The following is a 17,641-nucleotide window of genomic DNA, read 5'->3' as shown; positions in this document are numbered from 1 at the left end:
GGTTGTTTCTCAGGGCAAGGGAAGGGGAAGTCACTTTGTTATGAGTGCTTGTTGCCATAGCACCTGCCCCAAAGTATTTTAAGAAGCAAACATTAAAATGTTGAACAAAGAACCGAGTGGAGATGGGCAAAAGCTTACCATCTTCAGGTAGATGCTCACTGCTTCCCTCACTCAGTCATGTGGATCGCTGCAGTCTGGAGCTATTCTTGAATATATGTGCTAGAAATTACAATTTAATTATGACAGCCAGTTCAGCCTTGCTCCTGCAGAGGGATGAGATCCTGAGCATGCCGGGTCCTGTGTGTCTTCCTCTGCCAGCCCTTTGTCAGCCTGTGTGTAACCGTGTCTGTGATAGCAAATATCGATTGAAGCAAATGCCTGTTACTGAGGCAAGGAGGCAGAGAGGGGAGAAGGCCACTGTGCTCTTTAGCCCCTATGTAATTCTAAATATTTTTCCCATGGTTAGGAAATACCCTTTCAAGAGACCACTGGCATTATGTACAAGTTCAGTATTTATAGTGAAATAACCCTGGGATATGTGATGTCGAAATGAACTGGCTTAGCTAGAAGACTGGCCAGTTTCTTCGCAGCCACACCATACTCCTCTGATGGGATGTACCTCAGTAAAGGTGTAATCCCACCCAGTATTTTGTGCTTGTCTATACAGGGCCCGCATTCCTTGACCTTTAGGAAGCCTGGAAGTGTCAGGCCTATGAAACAGGTGCTTTGTTTTTCTCTTCTGTGGTGTGTAGAGATTTCAAACACAGCCAAGTGATTGAAGCATTCACTTTCCTGTATCAAAAGTGACATAAGCCCTTGGGACTTCCAGTGAGATGTAGGTATTATAGGTCTTCTCACAAACTGTTATCTTCAAACTGTCGGTCACCTTCAGGAATTGTTCCTATTTTAGACTAATTCTAATCGGAGATACTAAGGAATGATGTTGTTGTTCCCACTATTTTCCATGACAGAGCAAAAAGGATATGGCCACAACTGGTGATCCTGAGGCCATACATAAACTTACTATAAAGGAGCACCTCCTAGCAAGTGGGTTGATGTACGGTGTTATTGCTGATACCAGGGCTGCGGGAGTGCTCCTGTTCTCTTTGAGGCACCGTTCTGCCCAGATACTCTAAATAGTTGTATGTGTTTTGTTCTGCACTGTTAACAGCAAGGAACGCTTAAGGTTTCTACTACTGTAAGGTTTCTGCTATTGTAAGCACATTTTTCTACGATCCGTGAAACCACCTAAAAAACTTCCATGGACCAGCAACTTAGGGTGGAGGGTTTTCTCCCTCCCTCCCTCCGTCCTGCCCACCCTGGCTCTCGGTGCATGTGACCGAGCAGGCCGGTGTGTACCCTGCCAGCCAGGGGAGCACACTAAGAGCAAGCCCACACTTCAAGAGTGGGTTGTTTCTAATAACAGCATGTTCACTGCTTGCAGCTAGGCATTTGCCTTATGAAAGGAAACCATCCTTCTAGGATCCAGAAACTTCAGAGAAAGAGTAAAACCAAGAACAGAATAGCTATCTCTGAGTAACCTCCTACCTGCAGGTTGTGATGCATTGCACTTCCCTTGTTAAAAGTGAATGAAGATCAGTAGTGCTGATCAGTAGCTGGCAAGCAGAGCGTGCGGCAGGAAGAGAAGGGAGGAGGAGACGTTGTAAGGAGCTTTGTGCAGAGTGTGTTGGGCCATTGAGTCACTGATCTGCGCTTGTTGGCTGCAGTGAGTCTCACCAGGAGTAGACTTGGCTCTCGCGGTTGATAAGAGCACAGACAGGCACTGAAGGGCTTCCCAGGCGGTTCAGTGAGGGGCTTTTTTCTTGTCTTTCTTGGAGGGGAGGTGCAGGGGCAAATAAATAAAAGGTGTATGAAGACCTTGCAGTGTGTGTAACAGTGCAAAGGTAAGAGAGAGAGAGCAGGAAGTGGCATGCAATTTTTTAGGAGCAAAGATATTTTGGAGATTGTTGGTTGAGTTTTGCATTAAGCACAGAAGTTATTGCCCTTTATTTCTCCTTCTGTCCCTGAGGAACCTAGCAGTATGTAGCAAATATCTCTAGTGGCAAATAACTCTAATGGAGGTGTAAAATAAGCAAAGTGGTGCTCTGATCCTTAAGTCTGTAATTGGCTCAGAAGTCCTGCTGCATGGTTCCGATCCTGTACCACACCAAGTTCCTCATAGTAGGTATTTGCATTCTTTTCCTCCACATCCCCACGTCTGCTCCTAGCAGAAGCAGATTTATGAAATTGTGAAACCTTGTGTGAAATCCTCTTGTGTAACACTGCCCAGAAAAACTGCAGCAAGAGCATCTCAAGTGAACTCCAGATTACACATGAATATTTGTATCTAGTTTCAAGGATACATAGGTAGTGGGAGATGTGATAGGCTGGCCTTAGGTGACACCGTGTGACCGGAGGGTGGATCAGACCATGCAGCGGATATCCATTCCTGGCAGTTGTCCACCGCAGAAGGTGGCTTTGAACCAGCATGTGTTCTTCCAGGGAGTGCTAGGATCAGATGGGGGATGGCATCTACACAGGCCTTTTCTCACTGCATGCTTTGTGGCAGAGCTAGAAACTGGAAAATGAAAACACACCCCACAGGTGCTGAAAACCCAGCTTCAGGGAGTGTTGTCTTCTATTGCATGTGCTAGTGGGGTGTGAGACCTGATGCCGAGGGTTCGTTTAAGGAGCGACTGAATATTTTGGCCCAAACCCTAGGCTTTCAATACTACCACCAGTGCTCAGCTGGCTATGCCGCTACAGGCAGGGCAGCAAGCCCTATGATTGCCAAGGCTGTGTGCCGTGATGGTGGCCCGGGACAGCTGCTGGAGGTGCAAAAGGGGTGTTACTGGAAAGCACAGTCTGCTTGCAAAGCACCAGCACGACCTGGAAGTGGGCCAAGGTCTGCAGAAATAGGTGAATAAAGTAGCCAGTCCTGATTGTAGGCAGCTCTGATTGATGACTATACTTGCCAAGGCCTTAAAGTATGGAAATCCCCCCTCCCCATCAAGGACAATTTAATGTATTTTTCTTGTGTTTACTACACTGTATGGTTTAGTCCGATACTGGCACTGGGAAGCTGCAGCAGGCGTTGTGGACTGTTTGAATGCTTTGGAGGTAGGCAGCGCTGATGGCACAGGGACAAGGTGCTCTCTAGGCTCTGCTGGGTTGCTTTGTTTCTCCTGGATCAGAAGTGGAGGTGTTGCACCTCGTCCTCATGCAAGCATCAGTTCTCTGAGAGTGCTGGTCTGTGCATCGCCACGTTGTCTGAATCCGGGCAGTGAGCAGTGCACCAGGCCCGCTGTCTGTTTACCCACTCCTTGTATCTAAAGCTGAGACAATGAATAGCAGCAATTCTTTTAGCTCTGGCTTTGTGCCTCGTAAGAAGCATATACTTTCTGCCACTTTCTTGGATTTTACTCTTGCCTGAAATTCGAACTTACAGTACAGTTTCTTTTTTTACATTTCTTTTCCTCACATGGGCCAGTCTGGTTATGTAGGATGATATTCACTGCTGGGTTATCATCAAAGAATTTCTTGGTGTGATGAATTTTGGAAGCACGCTAGTCAACTGCCCTCGTGACGCTTACATCTCATGTGTATGTATGAGCTACACAATGGAAATCATGAACTATTAATAAAGGCTGAATTGTCAGCTTAGGGCGGCTGCTGTTGTATGAGATTCTGTTAAAGTAGAGGAGGGTAAGGAATGTTATACTTCACTAACTTTATTTCAGAGTATAAAAACTTATTTCTTCTGTTCCAGCCACTGTAATACAGAGGTGTAGTTTTAGTGAATCCAGCCAGTGAGAAAACTTCCAAGGTGCATGTTCATGGATTTTGCTTAGCTAGAAAGTGATTGGGTCTGGGAGCTGATCCTCTTCCCCAGTCTGCAATACGGAACCACAAATGAAAGAAGAGGTGTTCAGCCTGTGACTCATTCTCACTTCATTTTTTTATTGCCAAAAGTTAGATTTTCTGGTGAGTGTCATTCTTGCCGTCTCATTCAAGGGTTTGAGGGAAAGAAACCTTATCCACTGAAGAGCTTGCGTAATATTCAGATGGAAGTGAGTTCCCAGGAGACTCTTCAGCTATATTTGCTGTTTATTCCCAGCTGGGAATTTCAAGCAGAAGTGTTCTCAGGCATTGTCATGCATATGCCATGAATCCAGTGTTTCTACAAAACACTGTGTCTGGTTAATTTAATAACTTTCAAGATGTCTCACACCTACCTGTTGTCTTCTCAGGGATGGTGCTTCTTGAAATGGCAAACTAGCCCACAAGGCTGGATGCAACTTAACTAGTGAAGGGAGCTGGGTGGTGGCAGCAGCACAGCAATACAGCCTCTTCCCATGAAGTCTGTGTCTTCCTACTTGATGCAAAAACAGAGGCGTGAGGCCGTGTTTTTCAACAGCCCTTTCTCCTCTCCTTCCTTGCCCGAGACATTGTCCAAAAAGTTACCCCTTTGACTGGGGGTGGGGAGGGAAGTATGCTACGCTAATGATGCCGCTGAAGTCCTCTATAGCCAAGCACATTGCTAAACCTGCAAAGCCAAACTTGTAAATAGACCTAGTGGGGGGGGAGGCTGTTTTGTTTTTGTTTGTTCGTTTGTTTAAGAGAGCATATTTTGTTTTGCCAATAGTCAAACTTTTTGGAGGGGTAGAAGCAATTACTGGACTTTTGAACTACAAGTTCTATACAGACATAAAAAAAGAAGTTGAATACAAGATAGACCTTCAGGTGACTTTTAATCTTTTTATTTCAATAGTTGGAGACTAGGGCTGTGGGAGGAAGACACCAGCTGCAGAAACACTTGTTTTTCTGTTCTTGTGGTTACTCTTAAGGGTTAGGCAATGTTTCATTTCCCAGCATTTACTGCTCAACAGCCCTCCTTTCAGAAGTGTCAACACACGCAAATACATGTTTGAGGAATTGCTACTACAGTATATAGCAGTTTTTCTTTTTCTTTCTTTTTTTTTTTCTTTTTTAAGTTCAGTCACTTGTGTGTTGTAGAGGTTAGAAAGCCCACAGAATTTCACTGCAAGATGTATGCAAACTCTGCTGCATAGTCAGGATTGTTGTGCTTTGTGTCTGAGCATGCATTGTGTTACCTTAGCCATAAGCAGTCTGCTGCAGTGTTGCATTAAAATTAATTAATTTGTCAATGAATAACTTTCATATTCCAAACCCAGCGAGGCTTCAGCCAGCTTTGCCTCCCCTTAAAAACACAAGGGAGAGGGGGAAGTTCACATCCCCGCAGAACAAAAGCATATCTTGTTCTCAGTGCTTTCATTTAAAAGCTATCAGACTTGCTTGCGTAAAGGCAGGCTTGAACTCGGTCTCTGTCTTTCAAGGGCCACCACATTCTGCTCTCCGCATAAACAGTGAAATGCGTATGACTGTCACCATTTCCCACTACATTTCTGTTGGCTTTTCACTTGATGATCTAGTCCAAACTTAATCTTTCTAGGTGAAGTCCTGGTCCAGTAAAAACACTGGCAAAACCCTCGTTGACTTCAGCGGGGCAAAGATCTCATGGGTTGCTTTAAAAGCCCTCTGCGGGGCTGTTGCAGCCAGTTAGAGATCTCTTCCTGTATCTTTGCCTTCTGGATTCCTCATCTATTTTTAAGTGTTATGCTCTTTCCTGCGCCTATTTTAACTCTGTTGCTGCACTGTTTAACCCCTGTGGGACATGCAGTTTGTGGGAAAGAAGCCGCATATTACAAAAAAAATAAGTTGGTTAGGCTACGTGCTACAAGGGTTTCACAGCACAGCACATGCAAAAACCCTCATTAAGTCACATCCAGCTTTCTGACCTGATTAAGTGAAATTCAGTAACAGTGTCCTGTTGTGTCTGCCTGATCTCTCTGCCTGTGCTAATGCCCAGGCAAAATTCAGAACCTGACTGCGTACCTGTGATTCAGGGCTCGCCCAGAGCTCTGAGGTGTTTCCTTCACAGGACAGGTACTGGTTTGGGCTTGTTAGAGGGAATTCTTTCCTACAGCTTTTTCTCAATCTGTGCCATGCCCCTATGCAGTGGAAAAGTAAGTAATTTTCGGGCCTTGGATCCCTTAAACTTGTCTTGTGCTACAGCGCCTACATATGATGCTGCTTGAAGTTGTGTTGCCTTGTGTTTCACCTCAACTCACTTTGTCCCAAAGCCCAAACAAGACTAGTAGTACAAACAAAGAGATGTTTTTAATACGACTGAAGTCAGGCTTTTGAGGTACAAGACTGGAAATAAAAGTTGCAAATAAAACAAAACAATTCTATTTTAAACTCAGCAAGTAAATAGCTCTCTAGTGCCTTAACCTCTGCTATGTAGAGTCTAGAAGACCCATCCAAGTCCAAAAAAAAAAAAAAAAAAAAAAAAAAAAAAAATCTGTGGGAGCTGAGAATTAGTATTCATGGCAAAATGTCTTCCAAGTAATTTCAGTGACTCCAAGTAACATCTCACTCTTTCTTGGGATTTAGTTTTGGGGTGCAAACACAGATTTTGCTGGTGGTGGAAGGTTTCCTGTATTACCAACGGTAATTTTTCTTCTAGCCTATATCTCTTCAGCCATGTGACCTTTAAATATTATTGATAACACTTCCTGGAACCTGAGCACTGGGGACACCTAAAGACTATTTCCCCAATATTTTTATTTCGTTTGCCAGCTGACTGCTATATCCAACTTGAAATGTTCCCTTTGTATTGAAATATTCAAACATGCATATGAAATAATATATAAGGAAACAGCTTTACATAATTCTATTGAATTGATGATTGCCACCATATTTATCTGCTTTCCCTTGAGACTAAACATAGTCTAATGTTAACACAGGGGTAGGTTTGTTCATAAGTTATTCTGCACAGATATTTCTGTAAGAATACCTGTTCTGATTTCAGCTTTTAGCTGTTGAAGGCTGGATCCTGCAAGACCAAACAGTAGGCGTATGAGCAGCTGATCTGCAGTGTCAGTTGTTTGCATCTCTGTTAGGCTTCAAGAAAAAAGCGGTTAACTCTTCTGTGTGAGATGAAAGCTATGACAGTATTGTCAGAATGGAAAAAAAATTGCAGCTTTTGGTTCCATTTTAAATGACCTTGATGCTGGAAGACTAACAGAGTGCGTCGGTCCGAACAGCATGATGTTACCAGTTGCGAAAGTTATATTCAGCAGTATGTACTTATGGTACCTCGTGGATAATGCTCTGAGAAAAGTAAAAACTATTTCTGTCTTAAGAAACACTTCTAACGGTTTCAAATCTCGTTTTCATTCTCGTTTGCTCATGGATGTACCTTGTATTACGTCGTTTGAATCTATAAAATGGCCCATTGAAACAAAGTGCCACTGAAGTGTGTACCTGCCATGTGCACCTTTCTGAACAAGGTGGTAGGTTATAAGCCAGATGAGCCTAAATTTTCATATATAGCCTTTGGCAAGTCACTCACCTAAACTACTTCAGAGCTGTCCATTATTTTATTATTATTATTATTATTCTGAGTGCACAATTGGAGTCTTCTAAGTTAAGCTTCAAGCTTGCATTTCCTCCAGCTGGACCTCAGGAGCTGCCTCTCATAAAACTGTGTATCTGATGTTTAGCATTTCCAGAACAGCAAAATCTAAAACGAAGGAGTACTCTGGTAAATGTGAGGCTTCTCTTTCTTACCTCCATAGCCTCACCTGCAGCAGGGTGGTAAAGTCACCGTTTCTGATCGTGCTGCCACCTAATGCCATGCCGCATTGCGTACTGGTGTTTATTAAGCAGAGAGACATTTGCACCTGAAGTGTTACTGCAGTACCAACTGCTATTATTTGTAGGTATCGAAGACCTGCAGAACAAAGAGTGTTATGCACGTTCCTTAATACCATAAGGAATTACGTCCTCTTGCTAGATTATAGTTTATAGTTCCGTGTCAGCTATTTCCTACCTGCTTAATGGGCTCCAAACAGCTCTTTTTTACACACCCACCCACGCACACCTCCTACTCAGTGTTGTCTCCTTTCTCCTTTGTCGCTGTCTCTTTGTCCAGCAGGATTCTTGCAGACCTGCTGGATGCTTCTTGCCAATCCCATCTCTTCTACCTGCTAGTTGGAGCTCATCTTGAATAATTCTGTCTCTCTCCTAGCTATGTTTTTATCCCTCTTACAGGCATTGCAACTTGCTGTGTTCAGCTGGCTTCATCTTCGAGAATCTATTTTTGTTTTCCCATTAGCACAACTGGAACTTGTTTGCTCCTTCTGATACTCTCAAATCTGTGGGAATTATGCATGCTGAGGAAGACTCAAAGCCACACCTTACCACAACCCATACTAGATAAGAGCCTTTTTTTGACTGCTTCTATTTAACTTCTTGCTTTTTGCAGTTAACTGCTGGCTACATTACTAATGTTTTAGTCAAATCATCAAAACAGCCATGCAAAGGCAAATTTTAACTTTCAGTAGCATGACTCTGAACTAAGATTCCTTCTTTAACTTTTAACACTTAAAGCTTTTATTTGTCAACTTATGAGATTATTTTTGACATGTTTTAAAAAAATCACACAGTTTTATACATATTTTTGCATAACATTTTGCAATACATAAATTGCAGACTATTAGCTTAGAAACCAAGCCATGGTGTTGGTCTTGGAAGGGACCTACCATGAAAATGATTTTCTTAAAACGAAAGCCGTGAGGGTCTTCTGGAAGCTCCAGAGCTCACAAGAACAAAATGGTGTGCGAGCTGGCTAGATGCAGACAATCCTGCTTTCCTCAAAGGCATGAAGTTCGCAAAGATTTGAATGTGTGTGCCACGTGGAATCGAAATGTCAACAGCAGGTATAGTTAAGCTAGCGGAGAGGTGATGGAAGACGCTAAAAACGCAGCACTTGCTGTCTTGCGGAAGCGTGGCAAAGGAGGCTCGGTGCTGTGAAGCACCCTCTCTGTCCCTCCTAATTTTGCATTGACGTCAGGTGAAAAGAAGGAAGATCACTCTTTCGTTAGCCACATGATTTGGCTTCTGCCTTTTAAGTCCCGTTAGTTTTCGTTCTTCAGTCGTGGCCAGTGAGCGGATGCTCCTCGCAAGAACTTGGCGCTACAGCGGCTGGTCTGTGGGCTTGTGCAGGTGGTGCCAGGTGCACAGAGTCGAGCTCTGCGGTTCACGTGATCTGCACATATCGTTTCCCACAGGAGCCCCCTTGCTCTGTATAGGTTTACTGCTGTTTTTGCCAGGTCCCAAGGAGCATCTGGTTCCAGCAGCGTATGGATTTGCCGGAATTGTCTGGCTCCCAAAGCACCGTGCGGGCGCGCATTTCCTCCGGGGTGTCCCAGGGCGGACTGCACCCTGAGGAGCGGCGTTCGGCGGCGCAGGTACTGCTGCGGTCACAGCGCTGCCGTCCTCTGCTAGTCCCACTTCATGCGCTGAATGCCCGTGGAAAAATTAGCCCTTTTATTTGCCTTTTAAGGCTCTTTCCCCTTCTTCCTATTGCTCTTTCCCATTCATATACAGACAACCAAATACTTAGTAGGTAAAACCTAATGCTATATTGAAATTGGGAGATTAGTGGGGTTTTTTTTCCCTCAGTTTGTTTAGGCTAAGTTATCTATTTTGTTTGTTTTGCTCTAGACTTCCTGTCTCAGTAGTTTGCCTATTCACTTTTGTGTTCACCATGAATGCGTAATTCATCTGCGTCTAACTTTTCCCACTGTGAACTTCGGTGCATTATTGTCAGCCTGCATGACAGAGATTAAGCTCTGGTGATGCATCTGCAAAGTATGTACACAACTTCCAGAATGAAAGAATCCTATTAATTGAATTAGATGTTCCTCTTGAAACATCTTTATGAAAACAAGGGTGATCTGTGGCTGGAAAGAATAACAGCATAACCTTTATGGCATATGTTTACACGCTTTGCACAATACTGTGTGTTGCTGAAGCATTGTTCGTAACTTGGCAAAGGCTCTGGAAAAGAATGCTGGCCAGAGCGAGCCACTTCGTACAAGCGGAACAGCAGTTCTGGATACTTCCAAGAGAAACGTGCGTGGCTCCAGCCAGCCGTGTTAACCCTCCCGCTGTTCGTGGAGGCCTGCAGTCACCAGCTCCCTGTCTCCGCGGTCCCCGTCCCGTGAGGTATCGCCTGAGGTGCGCCTGCGAGGAGGCGGCACCTGCTCCCCTCACAACCGGGGGCAGAGCGTGCTAGCTCCAAGCGTAAGGCTACGAGGAGCAGAAGACTGGAAGATGGAGGGCACTGGTCCTGCGGCTGCGTGACTCAGCGCTCCGTGACTGCTCGGAACCGCGTGCCGCAGGCAGACCCAAAAAACGCGCCGTCCGCTGTCCGGGCGGTCTGGCAATTGCTGGGGTAAAAACTCATGTTTGATCCTGTAGGGAGAAGGGGCGCAGCGTGGCCCTCTAAGTACCGGAGCACGCTTGTAGCGGTGCGGAGGTGCGAGAGACCCCTCGGAGGAGCTTCTCCCCCGCGGGGAGGAAGGACGATCCTGGAGAGCGCCCAGCTCCTAGCACCGCTGCCACGGGGGGCCCACCGCGAGGCGGGGCGGCGTTGCCCGTTTAAGCGCGCGCCGCCGGTGTCCTCGGGTGCCCCGCGCCTGCCGCCGCCACCGCGCTATTAATAGCGGGGCGGGGGCGGGGCGCCCTCCAACACGCGAGGGGCGCTCCTCGCGCCGTCCGCCCCGCCCCGCCCCCCGGGGCCCGCGCGCAACCGCCGCAACGGCCGTAACCGCCATCGGCGCGCGCGCGCGCGGCCGCGCTGGGCGCGGCTCCTCGCCAGCCCCGGCGCAGAGACCCGCGTCGGGGCCGCGTCCCCTGCCGCCGCGTCCGCTTCCTCTCGCTCCCAGAGCAGACAGTGCAGTCCCCGCCGCCCCCCTGCCTTTGCACGGCCAGGCTTCCCGTCCCTCTGGTGGGCGGGCGGCACAGGAGGGAAGCGCCGGTGCGTGTTCTCTCAGCAGCCGCCCACGCGCGAGGCCGGGCAGAGAGGCGTGGGACGTGTTCCTGCGGCCGCGCACAGCTTACTGAGCACAAGCCGTGCTTTGAAGGAGCAGCGAGGAGCCTTTGTCAAAGGCAGTGTAACTTCAGCGTCTGAGTGTATCTCGTGTGATCAAAGAGAAGGGAGAGCCTGTGCTGCACAAAATGTAGGAGTTGCCGTACTGGATTAGAGCAGCCTGCTTTAGTATCCTGGCCAAACCTAGCCAGGAAAAGACATCAGAGGGGAAGGGAATGTGTAACTCCCCTTTCCCTTTCCTTCCTTCAAAAACATTGTGAACAATGACTGATACTAGTCGTAAAAAAAGCCATTCCTTATTTGAATTCCCATTCCATTAAAATGTGGCAACAAACATCTTCTCCTCAGTTATCTGCATATTGTCTCTCCTTTACAAAAAAAAAATCCCCATCTCTGTCATCATTTCCTCACCTTTGGAAGAGGAAAAGGTAGGAGAATAACAAGGTGGCCACATTTGATCCTTTTAATTTAATGTCTTCTCTCCTACAGCCTTCACCTGATGAGCAGGCGGGGGTTGTTTCTCCTGCACAGAACAGTTCCCTTCCTGCTCCACCCCAGAGCGAGACTGCACGCACTGTCACCCAAATGCTTCTGGCACCAGCGATATCTCTCTGATCAGCAACTGCCTGAGTGTGACGTACATTGAAAATAATATTGCCTGCGCCAGCAAAGCTATGTTACTGCAAATGAATGTGAGTCACAGAGTTTGAGTATGTTGGGAGTGTCTTTCAGATACATTCATCCTACAGCTTTGTTGGGTATTACAGGTTTTGCTTGCTTTTTAGGACAAACTCAGTGTTCACCCCCCCCTTACCACCATCTCCCTGTTCATTTGATATATAGCCAGTCAGCCTGTGACAGAGAGACTTTACCTCGGGGTAGAGGGGAAAATCTAAGGTGAAGAGAGCAAAAGTAATCTCTTAAGTGCAGCAACGCCCTCAGCACTTTAAACCACAGCATTAGGACAGGAGTCTGAAGTGCAGATTAGTAATGCTTTTGCCCTTTGCTCCTTGGAGGGGTGTTTTGCTCTGCAAATACTTTATGAACCTCTTGAGACTGTGGCATCATGTTATTCTTCAAAAGTGTCCACTAGTAAATTCCCACTGCATTACAACACAGGCTTCTGTCACAATGTGTTAAATAATCATAGACAAATGCGATCTGGTGACAGGATTTGTTCTGATAAATAAAGGTTGTTAGAGCCATGCTTCCCCCCAAAAAATCACACAATTCTGAGACTAGATAAAAAGATCAAGGTTGTTTGAAAACAGTAGGAGACTTAAGAGTGCCCCATACACCCTTAAATGCACAGATGAAATGAGGAAGTTGTTAAGCTAGGGCTGTAATGCCACAGACAGTTTTTTGCTCTGTACTGTCAGTCACTGCACTGACACTAGTCATCTCAGGAAGTTGCCAGGGAGGATTTCTCTGGTGAAGTTTGTTGTGAAGCTTGGGAAATTTTGGTCCAGAGTTTATGCTCTGTCAGTTGTAGAACTGAAATACACAATTACAGTCCTGAGTGAAAAAAAGAGCTTAACTGTTAGTTCAGCCTTCCATAACAAACAGAATAGCTGTGGTGCAGGAGTGAGTGATCTGCCAGGTCTAAGCTCTTTGCATGGCCATATTCTGCCTTTGGGTTCAGCAGAATGACAGCAACTTTATCTTTCATTTAGGATGCCTAAAAGTCATACAACTGAAGGTGACTAAAGAAGAAACTATCTTTTATTCTCCCTTGCCTTTTGCTCACCATTTGCAGCGTGTTCTTTAGGCATCATCCTAGCTATCTGCAGGTGCCACAGTGCAAGGGAGGTTTGGAGTACTCTTTCCTGTTGCCGGCTCAGCCAGAACTTTCTGGCTGAGAGTCATAAGTAGAGCCAAAATTTTGGCCTTCTGTAGACTTGATTGCTGACTCTTGATGGTGTCAAAGCTTCTCATGGAGACTGGCCTGTTAGTGTGGGCAACTCCGCATGAATCGTCACTCAAAAAAGCAATCATCATGCCAAAACTGCTGAATAGAAGTGTTCAGCAAACTAACAGAGGAAACACAGTAAAGCTTGTAATTATTCAGTTACTCTAATTTTTGGTACTTTCAGTACTCCCTTTCAGAAAACTTAAGGTGTCACTTTTTGCTCTTGGACTCATTTTATGTTCTTTCCTTTTGGACCATTTTATCTTTTCATTTTGCATACTATGAAAAGCAGTTTAGATACCCGGTATACAAATTCTACACCTTATACAGCAGACAATCTAAGAATATCAGTGCTTAAACCTTTCTTTGTAGCAGTGATCCTTACCAACCCAAGTGGTTCCTCTGAATTTCATTGGATTACACAGATAAGTATGTTTATGTAGATCAGACTCTAAATGTGCAGTTCACTTCAGATATTTACTCTTTATAATATGTTGCCTTTGAGGTTTACAATCTAGAAGCTTTAGAGACTGCAAAATTTCTTCAGAGTCATGCTAAAAAACAACATAAAGAGAAGATTATAATTCAGAGAAAAAAATAAAAGGTTAGAGTTTCTGTGCTAAGGGTAAAACAAGATATATGCCCTTCTGCTTTTAATCCCATCTGGGAGATGGCTGCAGATCCAACCTAAACTCTTTTTTTCTAACAGGTTCACTACCATAGAAGGAAAGGGAGGAAGGGTACGTTTTAACAATACCCCTCAGAATGTAGCCCGTTTGCATAGGTGAGAGAGAGAGATATAGTACATAATAAATTCTTTTATAAGCTTTTTTTTTTTTTTTTTTTAAGCCAGTTGCACAAGTGTGGAAAGGTTGAGTTCATACTGTGGGTCGTTTTTAGTTTTAGTACAGCTGGAACAATAATTAGATTGGGACACCTTTGGCATAATGGTTTTGCAGCCCTATGCAACCTTGACTAGAAGTGTGTCATTTAATTTGTGGGTTAATTTTCTCTATGCTAGTGTAATTAAATAAAGTGAATGTTACATTCATTTAAATATTAGTGAGAAACAGGGTAATAGAATGTGTGAGGTTATCAATTGTGTTGGCTTAAAAAATTAACAGATGTCTCCGGCATTCATTAGTGTATTGAACACTGAAGCTTTAAGGCATGATGATAATATATATTGATGTGAATGGTGATAAAGTTCCTTTATTGTGGTTGATGAAATTTTTGATCTTAATTTAGATCCATTTGTAGGCTGTAAGCTCTTCCCTCACTTTTGTGAATGTAAATCAAGAGTAACTTTATTCAAACTGAGGTTTTGTACTGTTCTAAGGGTCTGATCCAAAGTAAGTGAAAACACTTCTATGGTTTTCAGCGGGTAGTGAACAAGTAATCAGATAATGGACAAGTGGAGAATCAAACCTGCCCATTGCAACAAAAGAGATTTTCAAGTATGAATCTTTAAGGTTCCTATGAAGTAATTAAATAAATGGCTTTTTAAATATCAGATTTGATCAGGAAAAGCTTAAGGTGAGTTCTGCTGAGTCCCCTACGAAAAATAAAAAATTGATAAAAGTAAATATGTGGGCTATAAAATACCCACCCACATTCATTTCAAATTACCTGTCAAACAGTTCTCTGCTCTTGCAGATGTAATAATAATGTTTAGTTTACTCTAGCCACTTGTTTGTTCAAAACTCTATAAAAACAAATTTGTTTGTTTGTTTGTTTGTTTGTTTTAAGGACTGGATGGAAATACTGCCAAACAGAACCTGGGTAAATTTTGTGAACACAGAGCACTCATCACTACTACTGTCTCTTCCAATGAAGCAAGTTGCTTTTCTCCATGCTGTGCTGAGGAGACAAGCAGGCTGCCTCGATAATTGAGGTCAGAACTATTTAAATATTAACCTTCCAGATAAATGTAGTCTTACTTGTGCTTGGGAACCATTCTCTGGAAGTAACTAAGACAATGTTCTATTGGCACTAGGCAGTATCAGATCCAGGAAATCCTGTATTTTTCTAGGCTGACTGGAATTTGGCCTGCAAGAAAAAAAAATACTGATTTCTCTATTTAGACAGAGCAGAAATAGTCAGAATTTAAGAATTTTCTCTTCCTGATGTTTCCCAATAGTACAGTAGTTACAATACTTATGTACAGGATAAATTATTTTTAGTCCAGTTTCCTGAGTCAGTGAGACCTAATGAAACCTTACTGTTTGTCTGTCTACTATGGATTCCCCCGGCTAACTTTGGCTAACCATAACAGCAAGGCGGGGTCGGAGAATAGGCGAAGAAGGGTAGGAGAGACCCAATAGTTGCTTGAGCAGGAAGCTGTAGCTTGAGCTCATGTATTATTAGCCAATAGTGAGCATCTAAGATACAAATCTAGAGAAAACTGACTCTCTGGAGTGCCTGTGCTCATGGAATTACCGAGTTGCTTAGATGTTACTGGGCAGCAGTTATCTAGAGCAGAGTGCTCTCTTAAATACGCTTTGTGCTGCAAGAGCTAGGAAGTTCTGCCACAGAAAATAAAGATTTTCTTTTATAATTTGAAGTGCACTTGAACAGCTCATTAAAAAGCAGCATTTTGTATATATGAGTTTAAATTTAAACTTGGCTGTTGGTCTAATTGTCCTCAGTAAATCCAACAGAAACTGCAGTTACTGACTAACAACTCACTCCCATTAGTGGTAAGTCACCTGGGCAGCACTCCATGTCGCCAGCTCTTGCCCACCGGGCAGTATTTGTAGTCTTTGGAGAGTTCCCAACAAGAGGATACCCTTATGGGGCCTTTAGGAACATGATTTTTTACAGAGTCTATAAAGAGTTGTGGTTTGCTATGTAAAGCTTGCCTTTGTGCTGCAGAAATCCATTATATTTGTGTTGCATATGGGAGTTAATTTCTAGCCTCTGTGTTTTTAACAGCAATTTATAAAATGGCACCTGCAACCTTAAAGAGTGTGTTCAGGAAGAGATTCCTTGCTTGTCACATGATAAAGCTGCAATATCCCTTAGCTCCCAGCGGAGTTTGTAAAGCCCTCCGCTGGCCCCTGAGTAGGGTGAGCTTCACACATGAATGCATTTTGTGAAAACTGTTTAAGCTCCTGGAAATTTAGATAATGTTTAGTGGGATTTTCAGAATTGTAGCACTCACTAATCTCGAGTGAAGCAAATCGGAGTTAGGTGCACAGTGACATTTTTAAAGTACTGTCTGCATCATAAGATACCCGTTGAAAAAATAATTGAACAAATCCAGCTCCAACTCTCCGTTTATACTTCTCTGGGAAGTTTACCATTGACTTTAGTGGGAATGGGTTCTGAAAAGGGTCAGTAATTGGCATCTGACTTACTATCATACAATATAATTTTGTGATTTATTATATGTTTGCCTACAATGAATGACCTGCATAGTTTTTATATTGGTTATTAGGAAATATGTTTGTATCATTCTAGTATCAATTGTAGATCACTCTCCTATTCTGAGGGAATGCGTTTGTCCTCTTTACAAGCCTTCTTCAATCTCTGATGTTCAGATTATGTTTTCTAGGAAACTACTATAGGAAAAACCCACCCATCTCCTCTCCTCCTTCTTCCATGCCTGGAAAGAGTATTCTACTGTGTGTATAAGTGCTATGGGTAGCAACCACAGTCAACAGTAAGATAGATAAAGAATATTAATAGAATGTTTGAGGGCATAAGCCAAATTCTAACCATTTGAAAGTGAAGTTTAGAGCTCTCAATGGGCCTCAGGCTGTCCCACTGCTGGAGATTCGCTAAAACTGTCTGCTGTAGCACCTTTGGGAAGCTTGTCATGGAGGTAGATGTCTCTCACTCCTGGGTGAAACAGCTTTTGTTTTCAGTTAAAGCACCAGGGCTGAGGAATGCAGCTTTGGGTGTCACTGTGTTTATGTACCAAGATTACTGAGAAACCAATTAAGAATGCAGCTGTGAACTTTTAAGCAGCATGGCATGGAAAAATAAAACATGAAGTGTGTGTGTGCATGGGGGGAATGTACCCAGTGTTTTGTACATTCCAGCAGAGGCCTCAGTGAAGACTGGAATTTTAATTCTCATCTGACAACATTCCACAAAGACAACTTGCATTCCCTTCCTGCCTCCCCCTCCCAAGAGGTTCATTTCAAAAAATAAGTTTGGCTTATTATTTATTCTGCCTTGGCTATCAAATAACTGTTGGGCTGCCAACACGCAGGAAGGATTAGCTTGGGCTGTTTAGTTGCTAATTTGGATTCTCTGGTATTCATTAGTATTATTTATTTTCTTCTTATTGTTGTTATTAGTAATGCAACTTCTTATATATTCTCATTCTAAATTAAGATCAGAACTGTCACCAGCTACATTGGTATCTCTATGGAGACGCCAAGTTTCCCTCTACCACACCCTCAGTCCCTTCATGTGCACCCCTGTTAATATAGTGCAAGGCCGTTGGAAAGGCAGAAAAGAAGAGAGGCAGTGAGTCATGTTACTTCTTAGCAGCACAATTAAAATATAAAACCCCACCTATCCCAGTAGGAGCAAAGATCTTGACCTGCACAGCACCTGCTAAGCACAGTATTTCTGTACTTAGTCTACATTTTTGGTTCTCAAAACAAATATAGAAAGTAGGTTGCTGCTAATAGAATTTGAATGAAGGAAATGTTATTTTTGGAGCCAGGACATCGGAGTGAGATCAGGAGAACCAGATTTTGCTCACAGGCATCTGTTCATTCCTGGATTATAAT

The 17,641-nt window shown here is 43.8% G+C and overlaps 1 protein-coding gene across 3 annotated transcripts in view; it reads left to right on the top strand.

Moving 5' to 3' along the window:
* Window positions 1–17,641, top strand: part of TRPM1 (transient receptor potential cation channel subfamily M member 1) — a 142,721-nt gene that overhangs the window by 13,969 nt on the left and 111,111 nt on the right. For 2 of the 3 annotated variants that reach the window (XR_009959387.1, XR_009959388.1), the window contains one exon: window positions 6,896–7,234. The gene's annotated coding sequence lies outside the window, so the exon portion shown is untranslated. Of the gene's footprint in view, window positions 1–6,895; window positions 7,235–11,473; window positions 11,677–14,642; window positions 14,788–17,641 lie in introns of those variants that run through there. The other variant, XM_062583415.1, reaches the window with a different exon arrangement.

Source organism: Rhea pennata, chromosome 10 (assembly GCF_028389875.1).
Source record: "Rhea pennata isolate bPtePen1 chromosome 10, bPtePen1.pri, whole genome shotgun sequence".
In the NCBI taxonomy this organism is placed as follows: domain Eukaryota; kingdom Metazoa; phylum Chordata; class Aves; order Rheiformes; family Rheidae; genus Rhea; species Rhea pennata.
The sequence above is the reverse complement of the archived record's forward strand: the minus strand, read 5'-3'. Positions and strand labels throughout refer to the sequence as shown.